We start from the raw sequence: 25,086 nt of genomic DNA on the forward strand, positions 1-25,086 counted from the left end.
TACAAACTTCAGAATTGTTTTGTACTGATGGTAACAGAGCTTACTTACAAAATCCAAATGTCAGACCATGGCAAAGCAGAATGTGACTCACAACCTTGACACCTTTAACAAGTTACAGAAAGACACCAAAACAACATACTCTTTTTTTTTTCTTCTTAAGTTCTTTTACTGGTACATTTTAGGTATGCAATACATTTACATTTATCATTGGGTGTTTGTACCTGTACATGATGTATCTTGGTTCTTATTTTTCCCCCATTCCCTCTGGTCTCTTCACCCCCTCCACCCTTCCCTATTTACAAAAATTTTCTTTCCATTCTTTCTTTTTCTCATAATTTTTCCTTTCCCTTCTTTTCTTCCGCCTTCCCCTTCCACTTCCCCTACCCCTCTGGACCTTTTCTTCCTATTTCAAATTATCAATTATTCATTTTAATCATTTTAATCCTTATTTACACTTGCAGTTTCTCACACTAGAGAAACCATTTGGTATGTACTCTATTTCACTTAAGAGTATGTCCTCAATATGCATCCATTTAGCTATAAATCAACTCTAGTTTCTTGTTCTTTACACTCTTGATAATGCAATCACTCACACTGTGGAGGTGAGACTCAAATTCAGGGCTGCTTCACTCCAGAATACCCAAGTGATCTCTCTCTCTCTCTGCTGTGTCCTCCTGTAATGAATATTTTCTTTCATTTTTTCAAAGTACTACACTGGCTTTTAACCTTTTCCATCGAATTCCACCTTGGAATCCCAAATGGCTGCTGATCGTCTGTGCTTGGCTACCTTAATGCCCTAGAAAAACCCAATGTCTTCTTTCCAAGTCATTATAGAAAACACCCCTCTGCCTGTCAAGGACAGTGTATCCACAAGAAGGCTCATCTCTTCATTCTTGTTTATACATCCAACATGGGAATAAAGCAAAAATACTGACTAAAACAATCTCTAGAAAATACAGCCTATCATGAATGATATGTATTCCTCTCTTGAAATTATAACACTAAGATCTACATAAAGCAGCTTCCACTCAGGCCACAATTAAATTGCGTTATAAATTTGAGCAGGTACATGATTCCCAGTGCTTATTCCAGAAATCAGCTAAGGAGGTGAAGTTTGGTACATTTTAAGCTATGGAAGAAAGTATAATAGCCTGTAGATTGGGTTTGGTACTCAAAAGGAGAAGAGATAATGTCAATCCATGCTTTCTGTGATTGCTATATAATTATATATGCCAGAGATACTGTTTTATTCCATAGTAAGATCCAAAATATAAGTGCCCAACCTGTGATGAATACTTTTAAACAAGTAGCAATGTATAAACATAGACATAAATTGATAAACCAAGAGCCTAACTTTGCAAAGCACAAGGCCCTGACGGAAGACTGGCCTATTCCTGCAGCGTCTTGGGCTGCACCATACTGTGAGGCTGAGTTGGCCTGTTGGTGACCAGTGAAAGCAGGGGTCCTGGGAGGATACAGGCAAAAATAAGATGGGCTCAACTCCATCCTATATTGGCTTTCTAACTTTTAGGTCTACAGAACCTCTCCCTTGTATTCTTTCTACTTTAGAGTTTCCAGAAATCGCAAATTCAGTGTATGTAAGACCAAGCTCATCTTTCATGCCCTGCAGCCTCCCCTTTCTTGCAACATTTACTCCATCGGTCAGCACCACGGACAGCACCAAGGGCCCTTTTCCAGCTCCCCACTGGACTGAAACAAAAGACAGAGCCTTTTATAGTTTGGTAGGAATCTGGGTAGAGGGCATGGGATCTAAGCTAGTCTTCTGTTTTCTTAAGTCCAGTTATGTGATGAAGACTTTACAAATATTACCTATCTAATTCCATCCTCTTAACAATTCTATGATACAGGCGCTCTATTCATACTTTGATTATATTTAAAATATTTTAAACTTTACTTGGAGAAATTTTACCAAAATACAAAAATAGAATAACATTAAGTCCCCATTTATCTATCATCCACTTTTTTCTTTGTTTTTTTTTGGTACTGGGGATTGAACTCAGGACCTTGCGCTTGTGAGGCAGGGGGTGGAACCACTGAGCTAAAAATCCCCGGGCCCTCTATCATCCACTTTGAACAATCAGCTACTTAGGGCCAGTCTTATTTCATTCATTTTTATTTCCATTCCACTATTCCACCAGTCCCTCACTCCCCTAGATTATTCTTTAGTAAATCGCAGAAATTCTATTAGGTCATTCATAAACATTTAGGTACATAAATAATGACTAATATCATATATAAAAATTAAAATTAATAATTCCTTAATCCTTAATTCCAAATATCCACTATTCAAGTTTCCTGATTATTTCTTCCCCACTTTATTTTTTCTACATATGGATTTTCTGAATGAGAGTGTCTGACAACATACTTGTAGTGTTTTAATACAGTTAATATTCTTACTACATCTAAAGTATCCCAGTTTTGAGTCAAAAGGGAGCCTCTTCGCGTGACTATTTTGACCCAATATTCGACAGCTTTCTTGCCTTCTGGAGTGTCAAGATGTTTCAGGCTCTGTTGTACACACTCCTGACAGGGACCTGGGGTTAATGATTTCTTTAAAGATTCAGAGTTCTCTTAGTGAGAAACTGTATTCAAATATAACAAATCAAGAGTGGGCTAAGAGTGTCCACTGTTATTATAGTGGTCATTTTATCTAAGGCTCTTTGGTGTAAAATAAACCAAAGATTTTAAAAGAAAAAATACATTATGAACTCTTAACAATATTTCCAATTCAAATTTAGGACTGTAGAATACAATTAACTTCTCTCATTTAAAAAATGTGTATATTTCTGTTTCTCTGTAAGTCTGACTCCTAATGACAGTAATATAAAACTTATTTGCATTGGATTTCAACAAAATTAAAAATATAACCACTTGAAAAAATAAAATATAGGTAACAATATAATAACTGAATTTAATTTTTTTACAAAAAATTCTGTCATTGAGGTTTCATCTACTAGAATACACAATATATTTCCAAGTCATTTAGAATATATTTTAAACTGTAAAAGTATGACTGTTACCCAAAAGTGCATAAGACATATATGTTCATTTGATAAAGAGGAATGTAAAAATGAACAGTTATGTAACCATCTGGTAGGTCAAGGAAGAGAATGAAAGAGAGCTCCTCTCTCCAAAATCTCCCTTTCTTCTAGAGTTAAACAGTATTCTGACTTTTGGATAATGTAAAAAACTTGAATCACAAGAGATTATAATATACAAAATGAAGAAATAGAGAAATTCAAGCAAAGTAACAAAATATTAAAAATGAAACACAGAGAAAAAACTAAAGCAATGACTAGAACATATTAAATATAAATGGCCAAATAACCTAATTAAAAAGCAGAGATTACTGAACAAGATGAAAAACCAAAATGAATCTATACACTGTCTACAAGAAATCCACATTAAATATAAAGACATAAATACATTAAAAGAAAATAACTTGAGGGCCGAGGATTTAGCTCAGTGGCATTGCACTTGCCTTGCAAGTGCAAGATCCTGAGTTCAATCCCCAGAACCTAAAAAGAAAAAAAGAAAAAGAAAATAACTGGAAAATAATATTCCACACTCACACAAATCAAAAGAAAGCAAGGGTAACAATATTCGTAGCTGACTATATTTCTAGCTAAAGGATATTGCTGGAAAAAAAAGAATTTCTCTTTATCATAAAATAGCAATCTTAATCCTAAATGATTATTAGTTCAATAACATGAAGCTACAAAATACATGAAGCAAAACGTGACAGGATAATCAAGGAGAAGTAGAATTATTGTCTGAGATTTCAGTTCCTCATCTCAATAACTGATAAAACAAGCAGATGGAAAATGAAGATATACAAGACTTAAACAATACAATCAACCAAACTGTATCAAATGCTAGAGAAACAACTGGGTAGCTATATGCAAAAATATAAACTGTGACTCATACCTCATACTATATACCAAGAATAACTCAAAATGCATCAGACCCAAATGTGAAAGCCAAAATTATAAAACACAAAAGAGAATCTTGAATTTGGAATTAGGCAAAGAATACTTAAAACACTAACAGTAAAAGCACAATTCAAAAAAGAGCAAATTGATAAAATGGACTTCAACAAAATTAAAAAGTTTTATTCTTCAAGAGACGTGATGAAGAGAATGAAAAAAACCACCAACAGAAGAGGATCTTTGCAAAGCATATGTACTGGTCCATTCACGCTGTCTTAATAAAATACCATGTACCGTGTGGCTTCTAAACAACAGATACTCACTTCTCAGTCTTAGAGGCTGAGAAGTTCAGGATCAAGGCACCAGCAGATTTGGCATCAGGTGAGGGTCTGTTCCTCACAGATGAGACCCTCTCATGTCCTCACAGGGTGGAAGGGTAAACAAGCTCCTTCGGGTCTGTTTCATAAGGGCACTAATGCTATTCGCCAGGGTTCTGTCCTCATGACTGATATGTCTCCTAGAAACCTCACTTCCTGATACCAGCTTTGGGGTGTTAGCATTTCAACATATGAACTTGAGAGAGATGCAAACATCCAGACAGGAGCAGCATATCTCTGAAAAGATTTAATCCATACTCCCAGTACTCTGGGAGGCTGAGGGAGGAGGATTGCAAGTTTGAGCCCAGCTGGGCAACTTACCAAGACTGCCTCAAAATAAAACACAAAAAAAATTTAAAAAGGGTTTATGATGCAGCTTAGTGTAAAGGCCCTGAGTTCAATCCCCAGTACCACATACACAGACACACACAGACACACACAGACACAGACACACACACACACACATAACAGATTTATAATATATAATCTTAATACTCTCATAAGAAAATACACTAAACAATTTAAAACTGGAGAGAATTGCAAAAAATTTCACTAATCATGATATAAGGATGTCAAAAGTTCAACATCACTATTCATCAGAGAAATGTGAATTAAAACCACAAGGAGGTATTACAACAACCTATTAGAACAAAGAGAATTTTATTTTATTTTATTTATTTTTTTATTTATTTTTATTTTTTGGTACTAGGGATTGAACTCAGGACCTTGTGCTTGCAAGGCAGGCGCCGGAACCACTGAGCTAAATCCCCGGCCCTAGAACAAAGAGAATTTTAAAAACTGAATACCAAGGGTTGATGAGGATACGGAGTCACTACTGGTTGGTATGTATGGCACCACAACTTTGAAAAGCAGATTGATAATTACTTAAGCACGCAAATCCATGCAGCCCACTCGTTTTGCTCACAGGGATTTATCCAAGAGACATGATAGCACTTGTTCAAGCACAGACTTCCACACAAAAGCTTTGTGTATAGTACCCCAAACTAGAAACAACCCAAATGCCCATCAACAGACAAGTGGATAAACAAATTATGGTATATCCATTCAACAGGTCACTGATCAGCAATAAAAAGCAGTGAGCTATTGTTACATGCAACAACAGTAACTGTACTATAGATAGATGACCTAGGTAGAAATATTATAGGCAGTCAGATAGGGCTAAGTCCTCAAGATGGCCCAGACAAAGGTAAAACAAACCACAGTTCCATATCAGCTGAGAACCAGGCCTCAAGATGAAGACAAGATGACCAGATTCATATACTTCTCCAAAGAACGGGGCTTAGCGAAGTATAGATAGGCATCAACCACCCTGGGAGTGACCAGAGACCTCTGGGCCCACCACCTGCTAGAAGAATCCTTGTTCTTTCCATCCACACTTGCTACGTGACTTGCTTCCCAATTGGACCACTGTTACCTAAGTGGCTGTACTTGTAACCTTATGGGATGTTCATGGCTGTGGCCCACATTGTACCCATGTGGATTTCACCCTACAAAACTTCTCTGTAAAGTGGGGTTGGGTCCTTGGCTGCCCACTCAGGACCCCTCCTGCCCCTCAGGAGCTTCCCTATCAATAAATATCTTCCTCCTTTAACCTCCATCGTTCCTAGGACTCATTCTTTGATTTCTAAAAAACAAAAACTCAGTGTATCATACAGTCAACAGGTTGGGAGATATAATATTTCACATTTCCCACATTATTGGAGGTCCCACCGAGATAACAGTTAATAGGAGGTAAGAATTTACTTTTCTTGATTCCTAAATTATACTAAATAACCAAAATTGTCACTTGTTTGTCACTGCTTGTGCCTCTTGTAAATGCTTTGTATTTTGAGTTCTTATACATTGTCATTTTGTTAAAATGATGGTTATGTTTCTTTAAAAGGATATTTTACTTCTTTAGACAAGGTTTTATGTTTCTGTTCTATATTGATTGCTTGACTGACTTGTTAGACAATGCTTCAGCACTGTTAGTAATGTTAGATCATTATCTAATGACCTCTACCAATAATTACCAGTAAATTAGAAAATGTAGTAAACATAGGTCTCTCTATAAAATCTAGTATATACTTGAAAAATATACATGCCTATTGATAAAATACAGGACCCCAGGCGTCAATTAATAAGGCACTAGGCCAGCAACCACTTGGGGGACAGGTTTCACTGAGCAGTCTGGCCCAATCCTTCTCTATACTCTAGAGAATATGTTGAGCCACCTCTGCCTCAGTTTCCTTTCGGATCTGATCTTCCACTGGTGGGCAGGCAGTCTTAGCTCTTGAGATTCCCCACTCTCACCTTTCCAGGCTGAGAGTGACGACTCAGGAGCAAGTTGTCTCAATAACTCACCGAGAGCATGAGAAGTAAAGACCTCCTTTACTGGCCTCATTTCCAGTCTCTCCTGGGAATCTTATCCTCTCCTTTATATAAAGTCAGAAAGGATCTCTGAAGTACTCAATGTCTTTCTCTTAAGAACCTTTAAGTCCTTAGAAAATGAGCGTTCTTGCCAAGCCGAAGATAGGGAAGTCATTTTGATCAGGAAACATACCCCATCTCTGGGTTAGATGAGACATCAAAGTTTTGTCTGTCCAGGAGAGCACATGAACTTGGTGTCCCCACTTAGTGCTCTGGGCAAATCTTCCTCGGGAGACTGCATCAGAGACCCCGTAAAAAGAACCGACTTGCAGGTGAAACCAGAAGGAACTATTTCCATAAGCACAACAGTTAAGGGACCAAAACACATTTAGTTTAAGGGAGGATCTTCTCTCTCTCTTCATAGGTCTGGCTCTTATTATTATGTATGAAAAAAATACTTTGGCTAATAAATTGTAGACTAAATGCTGGCAAGACAGGCAGCTAGATTCATTTCCAGAGACAGTTCTCTGATTGTGTGGAACTAGTGAAACTTGGAGTGACAACTGAGAGGTCGTGGCCAGGGCTACTCTCTGGCAGATGCCTGAAGGTCCCCAGTGGAAACTGGCTCCCAACAGCCCGAATGGGTAATCAGTAGAAAAATCTCCACATAACTATTGTCCCCTAACTGGACTCCTGAGTGAGGTGAAAGGTAACCCTTCCAGTGATCATCAGATATCCTCTGTCTCAGAGTGACCTGAAGCGATGCTGGCAGGGCCCTTTCTCAAGCCTCCATTAAGGGTTGAGCTACAGGACGGGACTGTTCTCTTTCTGCTAGTAAGACAGACACAAATAAAAAACAGTGACTCAGTAGAGGTTGTTTGACAAATCTTTAGTAGGCTAAAAACTCTGAAGCTCTTGGGAATTAACTTTAAAACTCTTTGGCTGCTTTACTACTAGACCACACCTCTCCAGGAGGCCTTACATGGAACACCTAACAGAAATGGTTTGCATTTGTGCTTTGCTAACTAGGAATAAAAGGGAAATCAACCAGTTTTCTCTTTTTCTATGTGCTTGTGGAGAACTGATGAGTGTGCCTGGTGAACTTTGAACAATGTGTAGTCTTTGTCTTGCTGCTGGAGAAGGTTACCTAGGTGAACAGACAGCACAGCTGTCTAGGTGGTTTTCTTAGCAGGCAAAGATCCCCTGAGGCTTTTGTCTGCTTCTGTCTCTAAAAGCGATCTCTTCTGCAGGAAAAAGGCACAGCCCTTTAATCTATCCACTTCAGTCTCTCTCAAAGATTTAAAAAACAGTGACTTAGATACTTTTGATTATTGGTTTGGCTAACAATGTTTCCTTCAAAAAGACATGATTTTACAACTAAAATCAATTGTATCTTGGGCTTTTACATATGGGAGTAAGAACACAAGTTTCCTGGGGAAGGTAAGATCGCGCGCTGGTAAAGGGTGACCACTCCAGTCCAATTTACCTTCTGGGCTCTGTCCAGATGGCAGCCAACCATGGAGCTGTTGGTTTTTTCTTTTTTTTTTGGTACCAGGGATCAAACTCGGGTCCTTAAGCTTGCGAGGCAGGCGGCGGAACCACTGAGCTAAATCCCCGGCCCCCATGATTTTGATTGATTTTTTATGCTCCTACAGGACACTCTAGGAGCATAAAAAATCAATCAAAATCATAGGGATGCCTTATTTCTGCTTGTTTTTTCCAAAATATGGGAAATGCCAAGTCAAAGTCTCTTACTCCTTTGGAATATATTCGCAAACACTGGCAGAAGTTCGATCCTTACACACTGAGGAAGAGCAGCCTAATATTCTTCTGCACCCATGCATGGCCTGCTTATCCTCTACAGCCAAGATGGAATGCGGAGGAAAGTTTTAATTATGATGCCATTTCACAACTAGAATTACACTGTAAAAAAGAGGGAAGATAGTCAGAATTGCCTTATGTCCAGATCTTTTTTGCATTAAGAGATAATCTTGATTTGTGTTCAAAGTGTAAACATAAGCTGCAGGAAGACCAGACTCCTCTGGTCCTTATCACTAAACCTGAGGTTTTCCGCCCTCCTCTTTTAGACCCTGAGGACAAAGTTTCTGAGACAATCCTAGTGAAAGTTCCACCTACAGCCAAACTTGAAGTTTTCCCCACTTGCCCTTTAGAGACTGAGATCCCTCTCCCTTATCCTTTAGAATCTAAGGGTGAAATTCCCAAGCCAGCTGTAATTAAAACCTCTACAGAACTATAACCACCCATAGCTAATTTTGTTTAAACCCCTCAAGGTCAATATCCCTTACAAGAAGTCAGTCATGGATTTGGGCAAGCCGTGTCCATATGCCTTTTTCTCTCAGTGACCTCAAACAGATCAAACAAGACCTAGGAAAGTTTTCAGATGATCTGGATAAGTACCTTGAGGTCTTTAGGGAATTTACCCAAACCTATAAATTAGATTGGAAAGACATAATGTTACTTTTAAATCAAACGTTAAATGCTAATAAAAAACAGCAGCTTTACAAGCTGTCATTGCCTATGGAGACAAATATGTTAAATTTTAGGGAGCCAGGACACAGGCAGCTTGGGGAGCAGCCGGTCCCTCCCGGAGCCCAAGCAGTCCCTACACAGGATCCTAACTGGCCTACTAACCAGACAGGAGATCATAATAGGAGACATTTTCAGATGTGTATTCTTAAAGGTCTAAGAAGGACAAGATCTAAGCCTCTTTTTTTTTGTTTGTTTTTTTGTTTTGTTTCTTGGTACCAGGGATCAAACTTGGGTCCTTGTGCTTGCGTAGCAGGTGGAGAAACCACTGAGCTAAATCCCAGGCCCTAAGCCTCTTAATTATTTTAAATTGGCAACTATTCAACAGAAAAAAAAACCCTTCTGCCTTTTTAGATCGCTTACAAGAGGCACTGATAAAACACATCCTGGGCCAGGGATTTAGCTCAGTGGTGCCACTGCCTGCCTCACAAGAGCAAGGTCCGGAGTTCGATCCCCAGTACCAGAAAAAAAAAAAGTCTTAAAAACATACATCCTTAGCTCCTAAACAACAAAAGGACAGACTATTCTTAAGGATAAGTTTATTATACAGCCCAAGATATTAAGAAAAAATTACAAAAGATGGCTTTTTCTCCAGACAACTCACTTAATACTTTATTAAAAATCACTGCTTCTATATTTTACAATTGAAACCAGGAGGAGACCAGGGGAAAAAAAAACAACCCCCCCCCCAACAAAACAGGAACCTAGAGAAGGCACCAGCCTTAGCAGCTGCTCTAAGAAAAATAAACTCCAGGTCTGATTCTTGGGGCCCCAAAAAGACCTGGATGGCTAAACCTGCCTGCTACCACTGCAAAGAGCCAGGCCATCTCAAGAAGGACTGAGAAAGAGGGCCCTGGACGGTGCCCTGACTGTAAAGGCGACCACTGGAGGTCAGCCTGCCCTCTGAGGCGAAGGCCCCAGACTTCAGACCCATCCTTCCAGTTGGTCCAACAAGACTGAAGGGCCTGGGGACACGCTCTGGCTTCTCCCTCTAGCCGGACTGTCATCTCCACGGAGAAGCCCTGGGTAACCATGACGATAGAGGAAAAAAATAAGCCTATTTTGCTGGGCACTGGTGCCTCTCTCTCTGTTCTTCTCTTCAACCCTGGCCTTCCTTCTAGCCATCATACATCAGTAAAAGGAGTCACTGGAGAAGAGATAACTCGCTATTTTACTCAACCCTTAGGTTGTAACTGGGATGGCTTTCTCTTCACTCATTCCTTTTTAATTATGCCTAAAAGTCCCGTACCTGACCTGGGGAGAAATATCTTATCCTGTTTAAATACCATAATCTACATGTACCCAGGTCAGATACACTGCCTCCCTCTTGTAAAAAGAAAAATAAATCCTCAAGTGTGGGCAACTAAATGTAAAATAAAAAGGGCAATAAATGCTGCCGCGGTACAGATTCAGCTCAAAGATCCTACTGTTTTTCCTCACCAGAGTCAATATCCTCTAAGGCCTGAGGTTAAGGAGAGATTATTGCCTATAATTGACAACCTAAGAGCACAAGGTTTACTTAAAGCCTATATAATAGCCCAGGCAACATTCCAATCTTGCGAGTCCAAAAACCCAATAAAACATGGAGGTTAGTACAAGATCTTAGACTAGTAAATGAGGCAGTAGTGCCAATCCACCCAGGGGTACCTAACCCATACACTCTCTTCTCTCAGATCCCTAAAGATGCCTATTGGTTTTCGATGTTAGATCTAAAAGATGCCTTCTTTTGTATTTCTTTACATTTAGATTCTCAGTTTCTTTTTGTGTTTAAAAATCCTCATGATCAGACCTCTCCACTGACTTGGACTATACTTCCTCAAGGATTCAGAGATAGTCCTCACCTTTTTGGACAAGTATTATCCCATAACCTGGCATGTTTCCCCAGGTCACAGTCTTACAATACGTAAAAGCTATGTGCCCCCTCAGAAAAACTCTCTAGCCAAGATACCAGTGCTCTGCTAAATTTTCTAACAGACAGAGGTTATAAGGTTTCTAGATCTAAAGCACAACTTTATAGCCTTGAGGTAAAATTAATGAGACAAGCTATCCTCCAAAATCAAATGGTGCTAGATTTTCTAACAGCAGCACAAGGAGGTACCTGTGCAATTGTAAAAGCTAAATGTTGTGTATACATTTCTGATACTTCTGCTAATATCTCAATGGCTGTTCAAGATATTAAACAACAGGTTAAGGCCATGTCAGATTCTGAGATTCCCTGGGACTTCTCCTTATCCTCCCTGTGGAAGGCTATTACTAGCTCTTCCTGGTGAAAACATCTGTTGGCTTTCATAATAGTCCTGTTGATCTTATTGTTTGGCCCATGTATACTTAACTGTCTTTCTGGCCTTGTCTCCTCCAGACTTAAAGCGATATGCCTACCCATGATAAAAACGTGGGATGCCTATCGAAGACCTTTAGACAGACCTTCTGAAGGGTATCCCTGACTGCCAACCACAACTACGACCCCCTTCATCCTGAAGTAGCTCGAGTGGTCATCACCCCTTGCTCCCTCATGGCAGTTTGGCATACTTCTTCAGAGGGGAAAATATTACAGATAGATGAGCTAGGTGAAATTATAGGCAGTCAGATAGGGCTAAGTCCTCAAGAGGGCCAGGACAAAGGTAAAACAAACCACAGTTCCATATCAGCCGAAAACCAGGCCTCAAGATGGAAACAAAATGACCAGATCCACATACTTCTTCAAAAAACTGGGCTTAGCAAAGTACAGATAGGCATCAACCACCCTGGGAGTGACCAGAGACCTCTGGGCCCACCACCCCCTAGGAGAACCCTTGTTCTTTTCATCCACACTTGCTACGTGACTTGCTTCCCAACTGGGCCACTGTTACCTAGGTGGCTGTACCTGTAACCTTATTGGATGTTCATGGCTGTGGCTCATGTTTTACCCATGTGGGTTTCACCCTATAAAACTTCTCTGTAAAGTGGGGTCCTTGGCTGCCCACTTGGGACCCCTCCTGCCCCTCAGGAGCTTTCCTATCAATAAATATCTTTCTACTTTTAACCTCCATCATACCTAGGACTCATTCTTCAATTTCTAAAAAACAAAAACTCGGTGTATCATACAGTCAACAGGTTGAGAGATGTAATATTTCATGTTTCCGCAACAACTACAATAACAGTACATGGAGTAACTCTCAAAGTAGACAGATTTTTTAAAATGAGTAAACATGATATACCTATATTTTTATAACACCCTACAAAGTATAAGCCAATGTATCATCAGAGAGCAGGTCAGTGATTGCCTGGGGATGGAAAAGAAAAGTATTAAAGGATTGAGGGAGGAAAAATGGTTTATATAGGGGAAATGGTTTATATAGAGGATGATGAATATGTTCACTATCCTTATTAAGTTGACTGTTCTAGAAGAAGACGACTATGTCAAAACATCAAACTGTACACCTTAAATATGTAGTTTGTTACAGGTCAAGCATTCTTCAATAAAGACGTTACATAAAACAAGTTCTAACTGGCCCAACCGCACAGAGCTAGCAAAAGGTTAACAGTGGGATTTGAACGCAGGCCACCTGCCTCCAGCACTAGCGCTCATCCGCCTGGTCCACCCTGTGCATAGCACTGCTGGGCCCTGCTGGGGCTGCCTGTGTCCTAAGGTTGTGCCTGCTCAATGTTAGGCAGCTCAGCCCTCCTCGTCCTGGGCTACTTCACAACTGACGTACAGTCCTCGGAGGATGCTCATAAGCTCGCAGGCCCCACAGAAAGGCTTTTCCAGGGTCCTGGAATCCTGAATCCTGCAGGTAAAAGTGTGCACCTTCAGGATATACTGAAGAGGTCGAAATTAGGGCAAAAGTGGCTATGGTTCTCATAACAATGCTATGCATCACTTGATTCTTTTTGTAAATCAGGAAGCCACACTAATTCTTAAAAGCAGGAATTCTAATCTGATACCAGCAGAGCAGCTATAATTTCTTCCTTTTTTCCTTGCCTTTTTATTGTGCACATAATTAAAAGTAATGCACGCTATTTTCACATCTTAGGAGAAATATGAAATGTCATCTCCCCCCCAACACATGATTAACAATGAAAATTTAATTAGGATAATTTTCTTAGAAATACAGAACATTAATTCAATCTGTGAGGAAATGTAATTTGGACACTGTGTATTGGTGGGATTCTTCCTGGGCTGACATGTCAAACATTTCTTTAAGCACATTATCTTCCTCACCTTTGTCAGGTGTCCCTGTGTTGAAGAGGTCAGGCTACTTGTCAGATGACATAGGCGGGGGACAATTAATGACACAACCTACTTCAGGACACAAGTTCTTCTCCAGGTGGCTGATTAGGAGGTTCCTGTGTCCCTAAGACATGACGCTGAGTGGTTCTTATGCCCTTTCCCATCTACGTTCTTAGGTTCAGATATCAGGCTCTAAGTATTTTTCTGACTTGCTAACAAAACACCCACTTTTCTTATATTCCTCATCTTTGCTGTGTTTTTAAAGCAGTTTTTATAGTTCAAAGCCTGCCAATTCACCTTGTACGGGCTCTTTCACACCATCATGATGAGGGACAAAAGCCACACTCGCAGCAGCCAATATCCAGGTCCCACTCCAGAGGTATCTCTCAGGGGTTGGAAGTCTGGCTGATTCAAAAACAAAAACAATACAAAACAAAAGGCTGAGTCCAGGTCAAACAACCCTTTACAGCTTCTGGTATTTTTTCCCCCACTTTCCATGTTGAAATTTCATGTGCAGGAGTTTCTTTCAAAGCCCGGCTAGAAAGAGCTACTTGGTTGGATGGGAAAGAGCTGGCCAGGGAAGGCTGCAGCCTCGAAAGCCTCCAAGTAACATTTATGGTGATGAAGCAGCACTAACACTACCATGAAATCTACGCAGCTATGTGTAATGGATGTGTGATGGGAAGTTTCCCAAAATTTCTCCTTCAGCGGAAACATTGGAATTGCAGGCTACAATGCACAGCTGAAAGAACAAGAGTTCTCATTCATCAAATATTCTCAGAGCCACTAGGGGCTGGGCATTATCTGAAGATATTAGAGACGGAGCAGTCTGCAAAGCAAAGTAAGCCCTCGCACTTGGGGGAGCCCTCATTCTAAGGGTAAGCTGGACAATAAAATTGGGAACAGCAGTGGGGAGTGGGCTCTGGGGTCCACTCTAGATTGAATAAAATGAGAAACCTTTGGTTGAGATGGCATCGGAGCAGAAATGTGAATGAGATACAGAGCAAGCGCAAGGTCCCTGCAGAATTAAAGCTAGGAGTAAGCAGTTTATGTTAGACAAACACTAATGGCCATGAAAACAAAGAGGTCATACACACAACCTCAAAAGGTTGCATCTGTATGTCTTACTTCTCTCTGCTATTGTCCCTTAATTACAAGGGATCTTACCTAGAACCAGGTGACCCAAACCTTTGTATTACAGAGTGGCCGGTACTTTTGGCTTCCTTAGTATAAAAGCTGTTACTATTTCTCTTTCTTTTCAGGAAGGGGTACAGTGGGGACAGTGACAAAAAGATTTCTGGAACTTCAACACTTAGCAGGAGTCCCAGAAACACTTGAGTCCAGGATCAGGAAAAGAAAATGGTACCTTGGAAATGTGGGGTTGTGATTCACGTAAATGCGTGGCTTTCATGTAGTATTCGTGGCTTGGGAAAGAGCGGACTGATGAATGAATTCTGGTAATGCAGGGAGGCTAAGACAAACTTAAAAAAAAAAAGAAGTAAGGGTGAAGATCAATACAAATGCATTTAAAAAAAAAATAAAAGATACCTTTTCTGCTTCATCATTCAAATGGGTGGCAAATCACGCACTGCCCTGTCCTATCTTTGATGCTTATTTGGGAAACGTGTTATTGGGTCTCCACTTTTATATTTTAATAAGGACCAGCACTCCTTGGAGAAAGGGCAGTTCTTTGTTGAACCAAGAGAATTAAAAACCTAGCTGTACAGGCGGGGATTTAGCTCAGAGGACCTGAGTTCGATCCCCGGTACCAAAAAACCCCACAAAAACCTAGCTGTACAGATAATAATAAAACAAAAGACACAAAGAAGAGACCAAGGGGAAATCTTGGCAAGAGCTGTACTAGCCAATCTGATTTTAGTGACTGATACCAGATGGGCTGAGCAAGGTTGACAGTCTAGTACGAAGTTTAAAGGACAGAAATAACCTAAGGTGTGCTGGAGAAAGGTCATGCCCTTCAATTGGCACTAACTGACTGAAGTTCAACCACAAGTACAACTGTGTAGCCCACAGTGGATGGACACACAGCCTCTGAGCCAGAGGGTGCAGCTGGTCAAAAAATAAATCTGTACCTTTTCAATCAGAACAATCCAGATAAGAGGCTACTAAATTGAAATCAGGGTGAATTATGGGAAGTCAGTCTTTCAGTTCCAAAGAGGTGGCAACAGGGTTACTGTTTAGGAATCCTTAAATGTATATATAGCTTCAACCCTAAGGTGAGCACGGGAGCCTGCAGGAGGCGGAGTCTGATTCAAGAACCAGAGAAGTTAAATGACCGTGTACCTGCCCCTGCGCTCCATCACTGAATTCTTTTGAGTACATCAGCATAAAATGTGCATTTCCTCATTTTCTTCCTAGATATTACTGCCCAGAAACACCATGGAGAATGGGAGACCCTGATCTCTTTAGCACTGAGTTTGACTTCTGGCTCTGCTAGAGGCTAATCTACCAGTTCTTTTACTTGTCCTGTGACTGTCCCTGAAAGTCAAAGATGGAGTCATGAGCTGAGGAGGCAATGTGTGTGGACACAGCAGGAAGTCCACGAACACCAATTCCCGCCCCTTAGCATAACGGGCGGGGGCCAATTCTGTCGCACAGTTCACTAATCCATGTGGATGTTGGTACCAATGAGTGAAAAAAGACGGAAGGACTGGGGCCAGGTGACTTCACAACAATGCTTGCTCTGAATTTTTCTATTCCAAGCTGCTCAGAATTCTCAGTGTCTGAATCACACTAAAGCTAAGTCACCTTGAACAATCTATTCACAGGGCGGACGTCAGGGAGCACATCTTCCCCCATTTGCAATCATTTCTTTCTCAACCATGTTCCAGTGTAAAATTTATAAAGAATATTCTTACTTTATGATCCATATTTTTCTTTTGGCTCTGTTAATTAGACTTAAAAAAAATTAAAGCAGAAGCTATCTTCAGAAAACCTAAAACCACAGTTCCAAAATTTTAAGTATTACCAAACAAAACTTTTATTGACAAAATTTACATGCCTTAGAAATTATCTAGAATTTAGTATCAAAATAAATTTTGCCAGTTGCAAGACACATTCTATTAAAAGATCACCACTCACGCAGTTTCTATCGCGAATGCACAAGAACAGATTAAAAATGCTCATAATCTCGCATAAACAGTCTGAAACATACACGTCATCTTAGCTTACAGCCCCCAAAAATAAGAGAGAAAAGAAACAAAATGAAAAAGAATCCTTGACTCCTATGGGAATCTGAAGTTCAGTCTATTCTCTAATACACTATATAATCAACTCTTTAAAGATCCATTCTTTACTTCAAACCCTTAGAACCTTTCAAATTCATAAAATCCTACCTCTCAATCAAAATTTTAGGAAAGTGCCTCTAAACCAAAACAAAACAAAGGAATCCACTTTCATGTTTTTTTCCCTTATTCTTTTTTTTTGTGAAGTCTTAGTAAAGGACCATTTCATGTTGGGTTCTGAAGGAATAGATTGCTACAGATTCTTCCAATGAAACAAGCAAGACTAATATCATCTGACAGGTGTTGAAACCATGTAAGTCTGCACAATGCTTAAGTCAAGAAATGGAATGGTCAATGCATTAAGTGAGAAACCACCTTACCTTCCAAGTGCTCTCTCCAATCATCTCTTTCCGAGTCCCAGGACATTCTGGGGCAATGGTCAGAGAGAGGCTGGTAGAAAGGGGCTCCACACAGTCCAGCCAACTGAGTAGAAAGGGAGATAGCAGCACACGAAGCCAGTGGTAAAGGCACGTTCTTCCTGGTTTTTTTTCTTTTTTTTGTGGACCCCACTAGTTTTTGTTTTTGTTTTTTTTAAAGCAATGCTTTGTTTTGGTGCTGGGAATGGAACAAAGGGCCTCACATAGGTGAAGCATTCACTCTACCACCGAGCAACACCCTCGGCCCCAAAGCAATCTTTTAAATAGTAAATACATGTATAAAACAGAACATTTTCAGGACCTCCGGTAGGTTCCAAAGTTTAGAGTGAAGAGAATGTGCCCTCCCCCTACCTCTGGTCATCCATTTCTGTCCCAAGAGGTAACTAACTACCTTACTAGTTTATTGTGTATCCCTCAGAAACCCAGTCACTTACCCCACATACTCTGCGGGATAGTCTTTGGTGGACAAAGACTAGGCAGGCAAATGAGCCACACAGCCCTCAGACTCACAGGGAGGAAGCCCTCACTCTCAGACATAATTTATTCATCTGTGACAGACATGTTTCTTCGGCACCATGAGAGCAGCATGGGAAAAGAAGGCATCTATACACATAATGAAGGAGTGCTGGGAAGACCTACGCTTCAGTTAATATTATGTTACCGAGAATACTGTTTAACGTTCCAAGTACTGCTTATCATCTACCAGCGCAAAACAAAGAAGTACAAATGAGTCTATTCCAGGCCTCAGACTGGTTTAATTTTTCAGAAATCTCTGCATGAGATGGCTCATTTATATACCACATTCAGGTCATGCGGCATGCGAAATCCAGTCATGAGGAAATCCTGAATCTTACTTTCAGAAAGATTCCAGTCTCAAGGGAGAAAAGAAATACATATTTGACCTCCAAAGTAAAGATAGTATTCACATAAACGCTGAACAGTAAACTGATGAATAGTGCATACAATGCACACACGGTCTAGAACCTGGTATACACGCAATTACAGCTGTTATCATCATCAACATTAAAAATATTACTAAGGAAAAGGAACGGCTTTGAAGGAATGATAAAAGGGACCTAGAGTAGATGGGTAGCAGGGTCTCTGAGGAAGCAATATTTAAGCCAAGACTTGAAGAATAATTGGGCATTGGTGAAGATGTGAAGAAATTACTCCAAGAGAACACAGCACACGTGAAAGCAGTTATCTGTGATGGGTCAGGACCCAGACTTGTCATTTTGGGACCATTCCCAGTGGCTCTGTATAAAGGCTCTCTGGTGCCAGCTTGGCCCACTACCATGATCCTTCTGTTCCGATGAGTGGTGAAGTATCGATGCATTCAGGACAGGGATAAGAAGATGGAGAAACTCCCTTCCAAATAGCTCATCTAACAATAAATAGCCACAGCTATTTAAAAAAAAAATCTTTCCGTAGAGTAGCAAAACACTGCCAAGCACACAGCAGACATAAGCCTAGTCTTAGCAGTCAGAAGGCACATGAATGATGGCCACAGGAGACCAATTTGGATGCCATTATTTCCCTATGCCTTTCTAGAGAGCTCAGGTTTAGCCACCTTGCTCAAAGGAAGGACTGAGCTCAGTAATTCTTAACGTTGGATAACAACTGTGGTGACATTTGGAAGAAAATGCAAATCCTATTTTAAAATAAATGTTATAGGCTTAACATTGGAAAATGATGTGTCCTACCTCCTGTATAGTTAGCATTCTGAATTTTATGGTTAAACCAAACACAACATTCTACCGAAGAAAAAGAAAGGTTTCACTTAAGAAGATAACTATGGCCCTGCTGACTATTTGCATGGAATTATGAGTAAGTTCTCTGATATTGGTTGTAAATATCACATACCACTGGCAAAAGCACAGTCTTAAATGATCCTTTACATGCCTCTTTCTCTACCCTATTAAGATGCTTGTTGTTACTTTGATTTATCTGATAATAAATTTTTGATGACTGGTAAGTCTCATAAAATTGCTCTGGTGCTGACTACACTGATTAATAAGTCTGAAGAATCGAAAGTGTCAGGAATTCATGGGTAAGAATAAGTTACTGCCAAACATATATTAGATATTCCATGAAATATAGAATAAAAAGGTTGATCTGGTAATTTTATCTTGCATCCATTTTCCTGTAACAATTTATATTCAGGGTCATCATTGTCTTCCTTTGCTTAAAAAAAAAATCAATAAAGTAAATCCAGATATTTTGGGAAGGTGGAGGATGGTAAATTTGAGAATGAAAGTAAAATTTTAAAAATTATGAATTGTTATAACAATAAACCATGTTTCCAAAAACATAAAGAACTCAGAATTAAAATGAAACCACTGCCCCCCGCCCCGCAATGAGATGCTGGTGACTGAGTGTTTAAGAGGAAAACACCACAGCCAGCTCTGGAAGGGAGGCTGGAGGGTGGGAGAAGTTATGGAGCTGTGGGAGAAGAACAAGACTAGGACAAACTGATACAGAACTGAATGCTACTTGGGCTGAACTGTATTTTCCTACACCCATTCATTCCTGCACTGTGGAAGACCTAACCTCCAGTACTTTAGAACGTGACCATGTTTGGCATAAGGTTTTCCTAAAGGGAGTCAAGGTAAATGAATGAGGGCATCAGGATGGGCCTGTATCCAACAGACTGGTGTCCTTACAAAAAAGTAAAGTATGGGCACAGAATTAGACTCACATATGGGGAAGACCCCAGAGAAGACAACTATCCGGGAACCAGGGAGAAAGGCCTGGAACAGAGCCTTTCCTCATGGCGCTTGGAAGAAACGAACTCCACTGACACCCGGATGTGGGACTTCTAATCTCCAGAACTGTGAGACAGTGAATTTCTGCTTTTAAGCCACCTCGTGTGTGGTACTTTGTTAGGGTAGATTTTCTTAAAGAACAATGTCACGGTACTTATTCTGTAAATTTGCCATGTAAAATAGCCAAAACCTCAACAATGATTTACTTCACCACTAATACTTTAATTTGATAGAGAAAAAAAAGTGTGCATACATTTTGAAGGGAATAGAATTGTATACGTACCAATTGAGACTATTTAAAATTAACTGATAATGGAAAACAATATTTTCTCACCCACAACATTTTTTAATATGAGTCTTAAAAACACATATGAAATAATATATGAATATAATAAAGTATGAAAAACGATTTGCTTAATGCCTGGTAAATAAATTGGAGCACTGACAATTGCTTGGGAACAAAACTTATGTTTAAGCCTTTTATCTGATAAAGTTGACTGAAAGTCCTTTCACAATATAATGTATCCTAAACCAAAAGATCTGACAACACAGAAGAACTTTTAACCAAAAATAGTAATAAAAATCCCTTCAAAAATGCCCACCCAGAATAAGAGACTGGAGCTCGATAAAAAGCCAGCATGCAGTAAAACAAGATATTACTGTATAGAGAATAGAAATCACAGACAGTTTTGCTTGATTATAAAAGCGCCACTTTTTAATTTATCTCTCAAATAAAAACAGTAAATGCAGGCAATATTTCATTTCAGCTGGACAGAAAGCACCGAAGATTGAACTTTATGATTACTAGGAGTTAATGAAGGTTATCGATATGGAGGACTGACCAACTTCACTTCACTAAGTCAATATTCAATAGTTTAATATGATTATACCAAATGGCAATCATCTAAGAATGGAACACAAAAGAGCTCTTCTTGAAGAGGAAGTGGCCTGACCCATTTCCCCCATGCAGTGTGGATGGAATCTAGCTGAGGTCTATTTTCCTTTTGTCAAGTGGGACACATGATCTGTATTCCATTTACCTGAGTTCATACTGTAATGGATCACACTGCACATTACAGGCTATATGACACACACAAAGTACAAGGCAGGTAGTCAACAACCAAGTGGGAGGTGGTGAGGAGGAGGAAGAATAGAAGGGTTAGGAGGGAGAGGAAGAGGAAGAAGAAAGACAGAGAGAGAGAGAGAGAGAGAGAGAATCAGATTTCTTTTTTTTTTGTACCGGGGATCGAACTCGGGACCTTGCACTTCCACAGCAGGTGCTGGAACCACTGAGCTAATTCCCGGCCCAGATTTCTTTACTATGTATTTTTTATTAGTACATATTTGCAATACATAGTGGTTACATTTACTGTTGGGAGTCGGTTCATGCACATAACACATCTTACTTCTTCTGTCTTTGTCCCCTTCTCCTCCCATCTCTCCCTGCGCCCTTCAACTCTTGATTCTAGAGTCCTAATAAAAGCCTAATGTTCAGAACGCACAGTCTTTTTCCCACTGACGTAGCTGCATAGGAGCTGCGGTCTCCTTCCTCCTTTGTCCCTGTAATAGTTACTCAGAAATCTTTAATGATAAGTGCAAGAGTTGCTGAGAATAATTCGAACTGCATTGAGCCACATGCAAAGGACAGATCTTCTTTTTGGAAATGTGACTCCCCCCAAAGAGCCCTCTGGAAGCACAGAGTGCAGAAGGGACAGGGAAAGGAGACAGGAACGGACTGTGTCCCCGTCTGGATTTGTGTCTAAGCACGGGAGAGTGGAAACATTCCAGAAGGGGAGACGTGTAAAATGGGCTTACTATAGAGGCCTTCATGACTGTGCCCCTAGAAGCTAGGTTCCACCCCCCAGGAGGCCTCACTTTTCATCTTCAGAGGCTTGGTGGGGGGAGGACGCCAGGTGTAATGCTCACAGAATCCAAGGGTACTGAAAATGCCAATGGAATCATTTTGCATAAGCTATAAATTTACAGAAAAGTAAAGCTTCCCAAGCCTATTAAAAACTTACATGGAATAAATTGTGAAAATGCAGAGACAAAGAAAATGTAATAATTACCTGTGAAGTGCACGTGCATGCGCATACACACACATGCACGCACACACACACATACAATTATATATAACAGCGCTAACCAAGTCACAAAGCAGAGAAGGAAACTTCTCTCCAAATGCAAAATATATTAAGTGATCCATCACAAACTTGGAAGTGAGAGAAACATTTTACATATTCTTTCTCAAACAGTCCATATTCCTCCTGTTACCTTCGATAAGGAAATATTAAATCACAAAGGCAATTAATTAACAGCCAATGACCACACACAGAAACAGCTGAGCAACTAAATCGAAGACCAATAGTTGATGTTACATCCTGGTTTACTTTTATTCAGTGGGATAAATATTATTGAACTTGAGCTCATAACCTATTTACTATCTGGAGAAAAATTAATGCTGTGTGATTTTACCATCGAAAGCTGGCGACCTAGAATAAAGTCAACCTACTTGAGAACAAAGAGAATTACATTTATTTGGGGCTAATCAGGATTACAGTCTGGAAAAAAAAAAAAACACATTCAAGGGCCAGGGATTTAGCTCAGTGGTTCCACTGCCTGCCTCGCAAGCGCAAGGTCCTGAGTTCGATCCTCGGTACCAAAACAAACCCCCAAACAAACAAAAGTCACATTTAAGCAATCTTGAAAATGTGCTCTGAGGTTTTACAATGTGGCAGGTATATCCGTAGCTTTAGACTGGAAGGGTGGCACATAGTCATTATCTCAGCCCTCTGGGAGGCTGAGGCAGGAGGACTGTAAATTAGAGCCCAGCCTGAGCAACTTACTGTGACCCTGTCGCAAACAAAACAAAATAAAACAAAAATTCTGTGAGGGGGTTGGTAATTCAGATGAGTGGTGCGGGTAGAAGTTACGCTGTCTTAAAAGGAGGGGACCGTGTGCAGGCTCAGGCTGGGCAGGCTGGGAAGGGGTCGCCGGACAGCCAGTCAGCAGAGGTGACGGGCTTTGGAAGGGCTGGGTGTGCCTACAGCCCAGTTCTAAGGTTCAACTGGATGTGCCTGGGATCTGTTAGCCATGGGCTCCCAATTCTGTTTGAAGCGCCCCTGACCAATCCTACTCCATTTTGATTTTCCCCTCCTTGGCAAAGAGAACACGGGCTGTGAGATGTGGCCCAAGAGAGCCCACAACGTGGCATCGTTTTCATGGCTTTCTCTTTTGTTTGATAATTCTCAGTAACACTGGTTCAGGGCAACATATTCGCATGCAAATAGGTCCAGAGATGTCCAAAGTTGGAACTGGGTTTTATATTATGGAGGAAATGTGATAACACATTTATTAGCTTTAAAAAAGAAGCAAAACATACATATGTAGCATCTATAAAGAGAATGCAAATTACCAGGGACTGAACACATAGTCACCTTTTAAAAGTAAAAGCAATCTTTAGGGAAAACAGTCGTCCTTCATCCTCACGTCTGCCACACAGAAATACTGTTTGTCTGTGGCTTAATTTGAGCTATTTTCAGACACAGTAATAAAAACGAAAAGTCTACATTGTTCTGCATACTAACTGTCAGTATGTGAAACTCACTGGGAAGGTCCTGGCAGTTTGACCCCTCTCCTCTATTTTCTGAAGATATTTATAAAACCATTTGCTGGTTTTGTGCCTTCATTCAGATTTCACCAGAAAATAATAAGGTTTATAGGGCATTTGCTGGACATGATTTCTTTCTACAAAGAGCTGCCCTATGAACAGCCTCACCTGTTAGGTTCCAGATACAGTGGTTATTTAAGGAAATTGTAGGCCACTGATTCAGCAGCTGTTCGTGGCTAGAGTAGCTCATTAATAAGGCCCATTTATGTCCATTATAGCCTCTAATAGGTTTGCACACAGTGCAGAAGAAACATTGCTTAGTTTTAATTCCACAAACAAAACAACTTGAGAAACACTGACCAGCAGATAAAAGAATTCTTCCTTACAAATGCAACAGGACTGAGTTTGCTAGATTGCTTCTCAAGAGAAATTCCCAGCATTTTTCTCATCGTCCCCAACCAAGCACCAAGCATTGTTTCGTTGAAATGTTTCTATTAATGAACCTGAAAAACGGTATGGCTAGTTTAAGACGAAAAACAAAACATAAAACAAAAACAAGTGAGTTGGGTGCCTTTCCCTGGGGAGAAAAGAAAACCACACGAGAGGAAGGACGATGAGCGGACATTTTCTGAGTTCCTCCCGGCTGCGAAGGGGCCGTAGCATCGCCACACTTGGCAAATTGCAGCCTTCATGAGAAACCCTGTTTCCAAAATGCTTCTTTCAACCAACACATTTTTCTGCCTAGCATTTGTCAAATCTCTTCCTTTATGAGCTTGCTGACAAGAGTCAACCTGTCAGCTTTTTAAATGATCCCGGTTTGCTAGTCCCCTTCCTCGACGGAAATGTGAAAAGTGGGAGTTACTTCCCTTTCACACCGCATCTCCTCGAGAGCCCTGACTTCAGCCTGACTGCCCCTCCTGGGAGGAAAAAAAATACCCTACATTCTGGAAACGGAACAAGTGATGACTGTGCCATCATAATTCTCCTTCACAGGAAAACAGAGGCCAACACCTACAGAGCGAGATGTTGACACGCCTATGGGATGTGACCCTTAACCACACCCAGAAAACCCTTTACTTTAACAGAGGAAACAACTTGTAATGGGCAAAACAATGACACCAGCCAGTACATGCCCCCTGCGAAGAGTAGGACAGAGCATCAGAGTGCCACTTGGGCTTGAGAAATGAAGAGGAGGACATGATGGACGCCCAAATCGTCCTCCACAGAACCTCGGAAGAACGACACCTCAACAGCCCGCCTGCCACAACTACCCACTCCTCCTCCTGCCTCACGGAACAAGCTCCTATCTTCAGCAAGTCAAATCATCTCAGAGTGTTTCACTTCTTCCCAAGCGCCAAATTCAACGTTTTGTTTCAAACGTCCATGTCTCCTCCTGCAGTCCATTAGAGCCCATAAATCAGATAATCCATCTTCCCGCTGTCGCCTCCCCAGGCTCAGAAGGCCTGGAAGATGTGCTGAGAACACAAAGGTCACTGTGAAAGTCGCCCACAGCTGTGCATGAAAATAAAACATTCTGAACAGTTCTTTACCTCTTCACTGCTCTCATTTAGGTAATAG

At 40.5% G+C, this 25,086-nt stretch overlaps 1 protein-coding gene and 1 long non-coding RNA gene across 4 annotated transcripts in view; both read right to left on the reverse strand.

Annotated features, from left to right (window-relative positions):
- Positions 1-25,086, reverse strand: part of Rsu1 (Ras suppressor protein 1) — a 188,923-nt gene that overhangs the window by 62,081 nt on the left and 101,756 nt on the right. The window lies entirely within an intron of this gene.
- Positions 1,420-24,396, reverse strand: LOC147829066 (uncharacterized). The gene is made up of 2 exons (XR_015449653.1): positions 14,821-24,396; positions 1,420-13,859 (listed from the first exon to the last, which is right to left on the reverse strand). It is a non-coding gene; the product is annotated as an uncharacterized LOC147829066 (long non-coding RNA).

Source organism: Heterocephalus glaber, unplaced genomic scaffold, assembly GCF_053883595.1.
Source record: "Heterocephalus glaber isolate CG9 unplaced genomic scaffold, H.glaber_assembly_v1.0 deba00000768, whole genome shotgun sequence".
Lineage (NCBI taxonomy): Eukaryota > Metazoa > Chordata > Mammalia > Rodentia > Bathyergidae > Heterocephalus > Heterocephalus glaber.